At 36.7% G+C, this 13291-nt stretch overlaps 1 pseudogene; it reads left to right on the plus strand.

The window, feature by feature from the left end:
• Nucleotides 1-641: 641 nt before the first annotated feature.
• The window catches only part of LOC132512642 (uncharacterized), a 108622-nt pseudogene continuing 95972 nt past the window's right edge, over nt 642-13291 (plus strand).

The following is a 13291-nucleotide window of genomic DNA, read 5'->3' on the forward strand; positions in this document are numbered from 1 at the left end:
CACTACTGCAGAACTGGACTCCGGGGAAGAATCTTCCTCTGACCCCTTCAAGTGGTTTGAGAAACAGGAGGCAGAGAGGGAAGACTCCGGCCCTCCAGGCGAGCCTGAGCAAGGAGAAGATGCATCCACCCTCTGCAGAGGACTGAAGAAAACAAGGACTGACCAGAATCTGTAATGACCTTGTTTCCAAGATGGAGAAGAGCTGACGTTTAAGCCCCTGATCAGTCCTCCCGTCTGTCTGTCTGACTCCCTCTGTTAGGTTTCATGTTCTTGTCTCTTAAACTCAACTGGTTTTTAAACCATACTGCTTTAAAAAGAAAACTAAATAAAGTTTCTTTTCAGTTTACCAAAAAAAGATACAAACAAACAGCATGTTGCTTTAAGACACCCCCCCGACAATGCTTTGGGGGCCCCAAATGAAAGGCCACCGGAGAATCTGCACATCCACCTACTATTCTGTCCATGAGGCTTTCAGCTGCATACTGCTACGTACAGCACGTCTGCTGTATGCACCATCCAGTCATCTACTCTTGGGAATAATGATAGATTCACACACAGGGAAAAAAATATTCAGAGTAGAAAACATGATTTGTAAAGAGAAATGAAAAGTAGGCGTCAAATCTATTTGCAAAGTGGAATCCATGGAGAGTAAAGGTGTTACCAACCTGGGGCCTTGGATTCTTCAATCAGTAGAAATTTGTAAAAGGTCAGACAAGAAATTCAAGCAGGACTTTATTGGGACTCCTGCGGCAGCACGAGGGAGCAAAAACAGGAAACAGATGTCCATGCTCACTCTGAGGAGGGCAGGCTACTTCCTTAATGGGGGTGAAGGTTCGGGGCAGATCGGTGGGTCAGGCCACAGGGGTGGCTTAGGTCGTCTGCCCACCCCCTTGGTGGTGCTTGGTGAAGGGATCAGACACAGTACCCTGCTTTTGCTCCCGGCAACTAGAAGTGGCAATTGGTTTTTGGACTTTTTGTACTGTATTGTTCGTAATTTGCCCCAACTGCACATGCATGCAGTTATTTTTAGTCCTGTATAGTTTCTTTGTATTCTGTTGCTCCAGGAGACTTTTGTCCAGGTGCAAGCACTTCAGTAAAGGGTCCCGGGTCCAAGTCCCAGCCTACATCAAAGGTAGCTCCATCAGTCTGTCTGTATAAAGATACTAGCTCAAAGGACTAGAGAAGAACCTAGAATGGATCACTTTGAAACCAGAAAGGACACAGATATTAAAAGAAGCAAAATGATATAATAATTCATGCTTTATAACCTAAATTAGTCACTTATGTAAATTCATATAAACATCATATATTGATAGCAAGTATGATAATAATATAAATTTTATTTCAGGTGAAACAGTAGTTTGCTAATGACATCTCAACTGGCAGAGCTAGGACTGTTTTAAACCTTCACATTTTTTTCTGAGATTTGCCTTCCTATGTTTTAGTTTGAATTAAATTTCTTTAGAAAAAGAAGTGTAACATCTGCTTAATTCATCCAAATACTGTTCAGATAGCACTGGCCATCAGTAATGTTAATTTTTAAGAGGAAATAATTTATCATTCTTCTGTTCACGTTGTTTTTGTTCTGTATATATGACAATATATCAATATGATTACCCTTTCATGGAAATTTTAATAAAGTTTAGACAAATGAGTAGCTTCAAAAACATTTTAATCCCCCATTTATTCCCTTTAAGACTGTGTCTAATTTTGTAACTGGCATTTGACAAGGCAATGAGTCTTCCTTCCAGCCTGCTGTTAAAATATTACTTTTGCATGAAATTCCCATTGGAATGATATGTCAAGAAATATGTTTTAAATTCCTTTTTTGTGATGGAAAAATTACATAGTTTCAAAATATTTAGCTACTCAGAAGATGAGGAATTAATTTTTAAAGAATCTACGTTATATTGAAAAATCAGAATATCATCAGTGTCATGGTGCAAGATACAAGTTTTATTATAATTGTAGCAAAATCAGATTATAAACTATAAGGCCTGTGTGTGTGTGTGTGTGTGTGTGTGTGTGTGTGTGTGAGAGAGAGAGAGAGAGAGTTTGTGTGTGTGTGTGTGTGTGTGTGTGTTGGGTTTTTTTTAACTTTTGCTTCTTAGACATGCTATTGGAAAACAAAAAATGTTGTAATACATGACTTTGATTGACCTAGTTATCTCCTGGATATTGTGTGGCAAAGGCATTGCTATGGCAGAGGATGAAGCTATAGCTAGGTGGAAAATTGACGACCTCCTAATCATAACAGAAGTGGTTTTAATAAGAAAAAATGTAAATAACCTGAGCTAGCTTGGGAGTAGAAAAGTGATAGGTAACTTTTTTTCAGGGGAGAGAAAAGAAGCTAGTTTTCTTGTACAAAAGGGCATTTGTTTATCTAGTCTACCTCTGTCTGTAGTTGGGTGATTTGTGTATGATCCATTGGTTTTAGAGATCACATCACACCTGACAAAGATAACTAGGAGGGCTGCAGGAACCAAAAAGGCAGAAAGTAATGCCACTGAAGGCAAGACTCTTCATGGTGGTCAGGGGATCACCTGAATCATTCATACCTGGGGCCCTTTATCAGAAATGCAAAATCTTGACCTCAACACAGATCTACATAATGAGACTATTTCTAGGTTAGGATACATCAAATATGCACTCGATGATTCTTGTGCATTTTATTCTTGTTTGAGATTTGCTGATGAGCTTTGGCCCTCCCTATCTGAGGGTGCTTCTTGATTCTGTACAACAGTTACTAAGTTAATGATTTTACATAATGTGACCTTACTGTAATTTTTCAGTATAATTCTGTGGTAGTTATGGTTGCAAGATACAGTCCTGTGTGGAGAAAAAACATTGTTGGTTCACTCGGTTCAAGGAAACCAACAAGAATAGCTATCAGAGTTTATTTTGGGTGCCAGGCACTGCCCTAATAAGTTTATCTGTGTTAACTAAATTAACCTTCAAAACTACTGTAATCGACTCCCTGTTTCTCAGATGAGGAAACGGAGGCACCGAAATAGTAAGAAACTTGCTCAAGGTCATAAAAAAGCAGATGTCAGATCTGTGCTTTAAACTGAGGTAGTCACTCTGCAGACTGTAGCCCTAAGCACCACACTGTGGTGTATGAAAGAGTAGGTACGGTGCATATATAGAGGGTCTAGGGCTGTGGTTTATAAGATTCGTTTGGTCGCAAAACCCTCTGAGACTCAAATGCAAGCTGTGGTCCCCCTCCCCAGAGAAGTGCACAGATGCAAAGGCAAGCACAATTCGCCTGCAACTTCAAGTTGCTCACATCCCTTAGAGCCCATCCACAAACCAAGTGTGTAGATCCCAGCTTATAAATGTGTGTCCTTGGGAACAAAGTAAGTGTTTGGGTACAGGCTTTACAACACATAAAAGTTTCCTGACTTCTTTCTTTCTGAATTTCAGATTTGGAGCTCTATTTACATCATCATTCCAAACTGATATATTAATATATTGATATATTGGAGAATTTATAAACTTTCTAAAATATTCTCTCTACAGAGTGGAAAGAATCAATTAGATGTAAACAAGAGACAAAGAGATTTTTTTTTTCAAAGCCAGAAAATCGATGAAATTCCAGACCTGTTCCTTCCACTCACCTCCGCCTAACTTCTGTCACCTCTTACCGTCCATCTCCATCACTTTCTCTCACTGCCACTGCCACTGTCTTCGCTCAGCTCTTCATTTCTTCCTGCCTGGATACCTGCCCATCATCAGCTCTCCTTTCTATTGGCAACAAACCCTCCCACTCGTGCTCCACCAGCTGCCTTCTGAGCTTCATAAAATGATCAAAGCACACTCCCTGCTTCTGGTTTCTGGAAACGACTTCTCTTCAGTCCTTTCAGTGGGAAGCATGGCAGCCACCAGAGCTAGAGGGCCTGAGGCCAAATTCCAGCTCTGCTGTTTAGTAGCTATGTGGCCTTGGACAAGTTCCTTAGCCTCTCCAGGTATCGGTCTCCTCAGAATTAAAAGGGGTATAATTACAATACTTCCCATTTACAGTTGTTGAGAGGGTTAAATAAACAACTTTTAAGTGCTTAAAGCACTGCCTGGTGTCTAAAAAGCATGTGATCATGTTATTTCCTTTATAGAGCATATGCAGTCCAGAAATAAATGGCCATACAGGAGAGGGAACCAAGAGTATCGCTCTCCACACAAGTAGGCTGCTACAGAGTTGAGCAACACAATACATACACAGATAATCTGAGAAAAGCATGCCACTATAGTATCTCCTATTTAGAAAAATAGAGCTATCCTGGTCCTGGAAACAAAACTCAGCATCAGAAAAACCACTTCTTATTCCTGGGAGAAAGCAGAGTGGCGCCATCTATTGCTGCATGTGTCTCAGAGTAAATACAACATCGAAAGACGTGTTTGTGAAGAAACTGTTCATTTAATAACATATATTCAAAAATATACAAAATACAATTTACTTTTATAAATATGTGATATTTAAAGCAATAGGAAAAATCCTCATTGTAATGCTAATTTTTAAAATTGTGTAGAATATATGATAAAAATATAAAGATTCTAATATCACTGTAAGTTGCAAAAAAAAAATTTTTTTTTTTTTTTTTGCGGTACGCGGGCCTCTCACTGCTGTGGCCCCTCCCGTTGTGGAGCACAGGCTCCGGACGCGCAGGCTCAGCGGCCATGGCTCACGGGCCCAGCCGCTCCGCGGCATGTGGGATCTTCCCAGACTCGGGCACGATCCCGTGTCCCCTGCATCGGCAGGCGGACTCTCAACCACTGCGCCACCAGGGAAGCCCGCAAAAAAATTTTAATTCAGTGCTTTGAAAATCAGGTGTTGTTCAATAATTAAGCTTCCAATATCCAACTTCCTTAAAAACTTCGACTTTCCTTCTGCCAGTGGAGTTTACTCCAGGCAGGGATTTTTAGCGATGGAAGGTAGGTAAGATACTTCCTCTATTATTGTTGGGTTTTTTTTTTCTCGCCCTTTCCTCCTCCCCATTCTGGTGAGCATGTTTTTTCATCTCTTTAGTCTTGAAAAGAGATGAGTTAAACAGAGCAAGAATTACACTGACTTTGCGTTCTCTTGGCTGGGAACATTTGATTGCATACACCATAATGAGGGCCTTTTTCATTCTCAGTGTAAATGAGCAGTTTTTTAGAGATGTAAAATTGATTTGCAGAAACGTCCTTTGAAGATTTGCATCTTGGTCTGGACTTTCTTACCTGTTGTATCTCAGTGCCTCAGTGAAAGCTTCCAAATTAATATAACATTTTAGTTATTTTTAAAAACCTAATAAGACTCTTCTCTGCCTTATCAATATAAGGTTAATCATATTTTGGATTTTATCGATGTTCTAAATTTTCTAAATTTTATGTGCATTTATTTTTTAAGGAAAATAGAAACATAACTGGGATAAAAAGTTTTCCTTATGTAGACTTATGTTGGCCTATCAATAACGGATGGCAAAATCATCTCTTTGCCCATTACCGCCCCATTGAGATCAAAGATCTAGTCTTTTCATCTCATTTCCAGAGGGGAGATATTACTTGATCTTACAGATCAAATTTATTTGATTGGGCAATGTATTCAAGGGAGGAATTTAGAAAGAGATTAACAATTCTAAGATAGGCATATTTTATAAGTTAATTACTAATTAATTAATTTATTTTACAGATTCTGGAAACAGCTAACACATGTTTCTACCCCCTCTCATTTCTCTGAACCAAATGTGTCTTCTCTATCAAGATTTCATGGTAGTGGCATGAATGTATCGGGTGGGACTACACTTGCAGTGTGATACGTGCTGAGACTCACATTTAGAAATCCCAGGGATTTCATGGAAAACAAAAGCCTTGGAGACTGTATTAGTTTGAAGCTTTTTGATTCTGACTATTTAAGAAATGTACCCACATACCATAATTGTTTCTTAAAATCTCTGCTCAAATCACAGTAAAAAACAAAACAACAAGGTGTTACTTGGCTTTTGTCTACATTCTTTGTTACATGTGCCTCTTTTAGACCTGACTCAATGGTGTGACTGATGAAAGTAGAATCTATGTGATACTAGATTTTATGATTATGCATTCATTTGGAAGTAGAAGCGGCAACAATGATGTGTTATGTGCCTTGTGCTAGGAAATGCCGTTTAAATAACAAATACATATGCAAATATTTCCATAAATATTTTTAAGATATTTTCAGGTTACTCAGAATGTGTATTTTGATAACAACTTGCATCTACTTCCTGTAAGGCCAGCAGGTCCGGGGAAGGGCCCAGGGAGCCAGACAGAACCCCCACCAAGGAGGCTGATGCAACTGACCGGTCTTCCCGCTCCCCGAGGGGCGGAACCAACATCTCAGATTGCACTAATTACTGTATTTTAATATTATTTGCTCTTATATTTTCCTTTAACTACATTGGAAAAATGAGTAGACTTCAATACACAAATATAAAGCAAAATCTAATAATCAAAATGCTATTATTTCCTTCATTTTTTTGTACATATCATTTTACATATACCACCAAGAAAGAAAAATCTTGCCAATTAGGTTATGACATACTAGCCATTGTAAGACTCAACTTAATTTCACAGATGTTAGTTATGTGAAAACACGTGCAGTAGATAAATTGATAGAATACTGTATTGTTTAACAGCTATTAACTAATGACATTTCCCAGATCATTTTCATAAGTTGTCTTAATGAAAATCTTAGTATTTTTCAAATAGATAAAATCTAGTTTAAAACCTTGGGAAATAAACACACATATATCTATTGTCTTATTAAATTATTTGATGTATGAGTTATTCAGAAATAATAGTACTCAAAAATTAGATATGACATGATGTTTTATAAATTATTAAACTCCCATTCTCTAGTTTAGCAAAGATTGCAAACTAGAGAATGTTACAGAAAGTCAATATCATAAATTAAGTTAAACAGTAATTGAGTTTATATTAACAATGCTCTCTTTAAGCTAGCTAAACCAAAACCATTTGGCCCGAATATAGATAGAACTGCTAAATGTCTCCTTGGCTTCTCTAATTCAGAAATACATGTCTGGTCGTACGTCTTAATACTTCCTTTTCTTCTTCCATTGGGAATGGAAATTTTAAGGACATTTAGAGTAAAGAGTCACAATTTATGTTAAATCATTCCTCTCCCATCTGCCATAAGGATTTGTTCTATTACCTCCGATAGTTGCTCCCAATACATACTATCTAACAGTGACTTAGAATTATATAAAAGATATAGGCCATGGTATTTGCCTATATCTTTTTATTAATAAAAATTAATAAGGATTTCCAAGTTTAATGGGTTTTTTTCCTTCTAGTAAATTAAATTAAGAAAACAGTAAAAACGTGGACCTTCCTCAGTACATGCTTGCAAAACAAAGCTATGCTATACTTCTCTATGTCAATTAGAAAATGTTCAATGCCACAATCAAATGCTCTAAGATAAACAAGTGGAAAAATATATCATTCAAGAAAATCACTGCTAGAGCAAATGAACAAAACGAATAGCATACCCTCATTCTAGTGAATGGCAAAAAAGAAAATACGAAATCAATTAACAGTAAATATATAACATGCCAGCTTGCCAGGTGATGATAAATTCCACATGGAAGGATAAGCAGGTTAATACAGTGGAAAGAAACAGCAGACCAATAAAAATTTAGAAATTACCTCTCTTTTAAAAAAAATGCAAAATTATACAATGAGAGGCATTTTTGTCCATAAATTTGGCAAAACCATTTAAAATATTGAAAACATGCCATTGCTAAAAAGAATGAGGAAAACAAATAAATTAGCATGGAAATACATCAAAGGTATTTTAAGCAAAAATTAATAGAAAAGCACGTAAACGTGAAAAGACAGCTCACAGAACAGGAGAACATATTTGCAAATCATATATCTGATAACTGCTTATTATCTAGAACATATAAGGAACAGGTACTACTCAATAAGAAGACAAATAAATATAACCCAATTAAAAATGGGCAAATAATTTGAATAGATATTTCTCATAGAAAAGAATCATCTCCCTCTGAAATGAGACAAGAAGACTAAAGGGGCTGGAGTTGGAGGAATACCCTTCACCCAGCTCATACAAGACCCTGGTAAAGTTTCTTCCCCTGGGGAGCAGGTCTTTGGTAATGGAGGAGGCTCTGGGCGCATCCACAAGACTTACTCTCTCCTTTCATTCTGCAGAGCTATGAGGAGATCATGCTCAGATCTTCACCATGAGAAACTGGTGGGACACCTGAAGGTAAAGCCCATGAACATGTGGGGACGTGCAGGACTGCATCCCCCGAGATTGCTCACTCTTGTGAGATCACACACAGTCTTCAGCGTTTAGCCAAATTACTATTTAACTGTTCCTAGTAGACTATGGCTCTAGCAACCACTACTACAACGAAGCAGATCTTGGTTGTAATTCTCTGGATTTTCCTGCAACTCTTCAGGCCTCAAGCTTGTGCTTGTCCCTGTAAAGCTCATTTCTCCAATGGGCCCAAGAAACGTCATTAACACTCAGTTTGTCCAGATTTTTCTTGTTGCAAGGATGGGTGTAACAACTTCCAAGCTCTTTACACATTGGAACTGAAATTGAAAGTCCTGAGATTTGAACTTTCAGTGATAAAGAGAATAAAAAGCCATTAGCATGTATCCCTTGTCTATACACAACACATGCCAGAGGCTGATTATTTTCTGACTGTCAGTTTTTGTCCACATGAAAAATAAAGTATCTGCTTGTATAGCCAAGTAATAATGTTGTTTTACATCTAGTGTCATTATGCAGCAGTGTGATTTGATTGACAAATACTGACAGAAAACTTCCAATTTGTTGACTATATATGTCAATAACAGTGGAATTTTTTTTTTTTTTTTCTTTGCGGTACGCGGGCCTCTCACTGTTGTTGTGGCCTCTCCCGTTGCGGAGCACAGGCTCCGGGCACGCAGGCTCAGCGGCCATGGCTCATGGGCCCAGCCGTTCCGTGGCATGTGGGATCTTCCCGGACCGGGGCACGAACCCGTGTCTCCTGCATCGGCAGGCGGACTCCCAACCACTGCGCCACCAGGGAAGCCCAATAACAGTGGATTTTATCATGCCTCTTTATAGTATTGCTTTCTCTTAGGGATTAGGGCTAAATAACCCTTAATTTTTAAAGATCTTATTGACCCATTTGAACTTTTTATGTGTAACTACATAAAATGGACTTTGCATATTAATTTTCTAGCAAGTATAAATACATCTACTATTTATACATGTTCATTATATGAATGTATGGCTTTAATCTCAATTGTTGTATGTTACTACTACTATCATTTTCCAATTTAGTAAATCAAGCTTTGAACAATTAAATCCTTTATGTGTTTGAGACAAAAAATACAATGCAACAGTTATGTTTAACAAATGTAAACAACAGCATAACACTTGTGGGAAAATACGTTAGCAGGTATTATTGTGGATGTAAATGTATATTCTGAGTATTATTTTCTGAGTATTATGATTAACTTCCCTTTTCAGATTACTGACACGAACATATTCTCCTATAGATTTTTTGTTTTCCATTGTAATGGCAAAACACCTGAGGAAAACTGATGGATAACTAGAAATGATCAGAAATAAGTGTACCTTGTTTTAACACTGGCACTAAAGAATGTTTTCATAGAAAATTCCTATAATAAAGATTAAAATCTCAACAAGTAATTTAAACATGTTGGGGAAATTTGAGCTTCTATGTCTAGGGCAGCATAGGACAATAATTATAATAAGTCATATATTTATATAGATGGATAAATTGACACACACACAGAACAAATGGTCTTCAAGTTAAAATCCCTTTTTAACACAGTTTAGAGGAATAATTGTACTAAAAGTAATGATTTAAATCTTTAGTCTGAGAAAGATGTAAAAAGACACTAAGAAGTAGTGTCTTTTTCAGTAACTACCTGATTATTTAGTCATGTAAACTAATAAAAATTAGTATTACCACTTATTTTAGTAGTGGGCAACAAATGTACTATTTGGTTCAAGAATGATTTGTAGGTAAAAATATAGTCTTATATACAGAAACCTATTATTCGCTCATTTTTAGTGATCCATTGGTTGAAAAAATTGGTTTTCAAAAAACTTGACCTTGTTGATAATGGATATTGAGAAGATTTAGGTCATGTAGTTAGTTTTGCATGTATTACACACCCATCTGCTTCTCCATCTGGCAGCAGACACAGAAGTGTTACGTACATTCTTCTCACCAACACCCTGATTGTTAGCTTCCTGCTGATAGCTCTAGTGTAAGCTTCATTGGGTAATTATTTCAGGCAGAAAACAACCAACCCACATGTTCAAGAATAATCACTAGTTCAATTAACTAACCAGAAGCGGTGATGTTTTAGTGTCCATGAGTAAAAACGATTTCAAGTTCTGCATCACTTCAATGAAAATATTTAGATAGCAGATGTGCTATTTTGCACTGTGAGAGTACAGAAAATAAAAATAAATATGACATCTGTATAACAATATAACTTTATAGTAAACGATGAATAGTTTTTTTAAACTTAATAATCCTCTTTAGCTCTTTTATTTTAAAATAATATAAACACACATGAAAAGCCACCACTATGATACGTTACCAACAGTTTTTAAAGTCTGCATTAGAAATCATGGAAAACCTTGAAAATATAAAGAGAAAAATATCACTCTACCTCAAAATGCTGTCTGTCTTCTACCTATTTTTTTTGTAATGTAGATGTCAATTCTGTGTTTTAATCTTTTAACCTCTTATTTCATTTAACATTAACTGTTGAGTATCTTTCCATGTAAAAGAATCTCATTTATAACAAGATTTTCAGGAACTACTTATAATCTCAAACATAATTGTTTCATCTGTCCCATAGTTATTTTAAAATGTCTTTGTTTTAAATACATAATTTCAGTCTAATATCTTACTGATAATGAATAACGCTAAATGTACATGTACAGTTTTATACCTTTTTGAATTTTTTTTTTTTTTTTTTTTGCAGTACGCGGGCCTCTCACTGTTGTGGCCTCTCCCGTTGCGGAGCACAGGCTCCGGACGCGCAGGCTCAGCGGCCATGGCTCACGGGCCCAGTCCCTCCGCGGCATGTGGGACCTTCCCGGACCGGGGCACGAACCCGTGTCCCCTGCATCAGCAAGTGGACTCTCAACCACTGCACCACCAGGGAAGCCCTCTGAATATCTTTAATGATTTTTTTGGAACATATTTCTAAATGGAAGTTTATCAGTTCAAATGGCCTCTAATTTTCTGTACAGTTCTTGTTGCTTTCTGCCAAACATCTTTGAAGATACTGTGATAACAACACAATCTCCAGCACTGCATCAATATGCCTTTTTCCACAGGTTTTTTTAATACAGCAATTTAATTTGTTTAAGTTTCTGAAAATAATTAATGAGGAAATAGAACTCATAAATTTATTGTATATTGCGGGATATATGAAATACTTTAAATGTAAATGGAGACAGGTGATCTCTAGTATTATTCGATCCAAGAAGGTTTGGTATTTACCCATTTCATAGGAATAAAAGAGAATTTAGAATTTGAAGTAAGAAGAAAAGATGCCACCTTTCCACAGAAGAAATATAATTTGTATACTCTTAATGGTAACTGGAGGTTGAAATAAATTCCCTTCTCTAGCTCAGATCTGAAAATAGGATTCAACTACTGAACAATCAGACAAAGCATATAACCATGTGTAATCACCAACCATGTTTGTTGACATTTGTCAGGTGGGAACTGACTTTGCCTCTAAATGAAAAATAACAGCAAAAAAATAAAACTATACATTCATTGACTTACAGAATTTTGCTAAAGCTTGTTAAACCAGAAAGAATGAAAATGAATTGTGTAAACTTCCCCTAAAGCTTAGAAAAAAATAACTATTTAAAACATTTTATGATAGAGACAACTGAAAACTAATAATGTATAAGACAAAAAGTATAATAAATAAATCAATTGTTAAATATCCTTCTTTAAAATATTTCTAACTAAAATTACCAACCATTAATCTTAAATCACCAAAAAGAAGAGGAAACAAACAGACAGAAATTTGAACAAAGCTTTATAATAATGATGAAGGATGTAGACCTATAAACCTAGATAACTAGGAGATTAAGAAAAGACATGTACAGCACTATGTTAATTATTCTGATTATATAGAAAAAGCAAACATTTCTAGTAAAATAACAGTATAAATTTTGACTCATTTTAGTTGAAAAGCTCTGGAGAGACCAACTATTAATATGATATTTGTTGCATACTTTCAAACATTAACCCTAGAGTCCTGGACTTAACCATTGAGATGAAATCCCAGTTCTACGTTCTGCCTTTTGCAAGAATTTGATCAAGTGACTTGGTTGTCTGAGCCTCAGTTTCCTTGTCTGTAAAATAGGGATCTTGCAGCGTTGTTCTGAGGATGAACCAGGGTAAGTTTATAAAAGGCATGCCACCTAACGAATTGACACTGTATTGTGGTGTGACACAGGTATGTGTCTGTATCACAGTGTAATTAGATGCTCTGGTGATTAGTAAAATTAGTAAAATTCACTCTCAGTCACTAGTGAACACTTGTAGTTTTTGTGTATTACATACCAGATCATTCAAAAAGAACTGAACATGTTCAAAACTGAATTACTCAGGGACTAGTAAACACGTATCAGGCACCAACTTGTAACTGCTCTTATATTTGACATTCCTAAAAAGCTGTGAATCGTCTTTGATGATTCTGAATCACCACTCAGCCCAGTCCAACATCAGGGAACGCTGACCCAGAGCTCTGTGTTCCTCACCCCACGATCTGGTAAATTATCCATAAATAGTGGAAGGTAAAATCTTGTGCTCTCTGCAGGCCCTGATGGAGGCAGATAAAGTAAAGTGATAGAACTTCAGCTGCCTTTTTCAGACTCACATAGAAGATGAAGCTGATTTTGCGGGTTGTCTCAAACTCAGTGATAAGGCCACATTCATTTAACCAAAAATGTTTATCTCCATTGCATCCATATATGGGACACTAAATACCAACATGTGGTGATTCAATATGTAAGAAATTTCCCAGTAGTTAATGTCTTTTATGCTATATCATACCTAAGTATCTTTGGGCCATTGTGTGTGTGTGTGTGTGTGTGTGTGTGTGTGTGTGTGTGTGTGTGTGTGTGTGTGTGTGTGTATGGGTGTAAAGGACATAATGGCTGGGGTTATTAATCAGCATACACTGAGGGTTTTCCCCACAGCTTCAGGAAGTCTTTGAAAACATCAAT

The sequence above is a fragment of the Lagenorhynchus albirostris genome, chromosome 21 (assembly GCF_949774975.1).
Source record: "Lagenorhynchus albirostris chromosome 21, mLagAlb1.1, whole genome shotgun sequence".
Lineage (NCBI taxonomy): Eukaryota > Metazoa > Chordata > Mammalia > Artiodactyla > Delphinidae > Lagenorhynchus > Lagenorhynchus albirostris.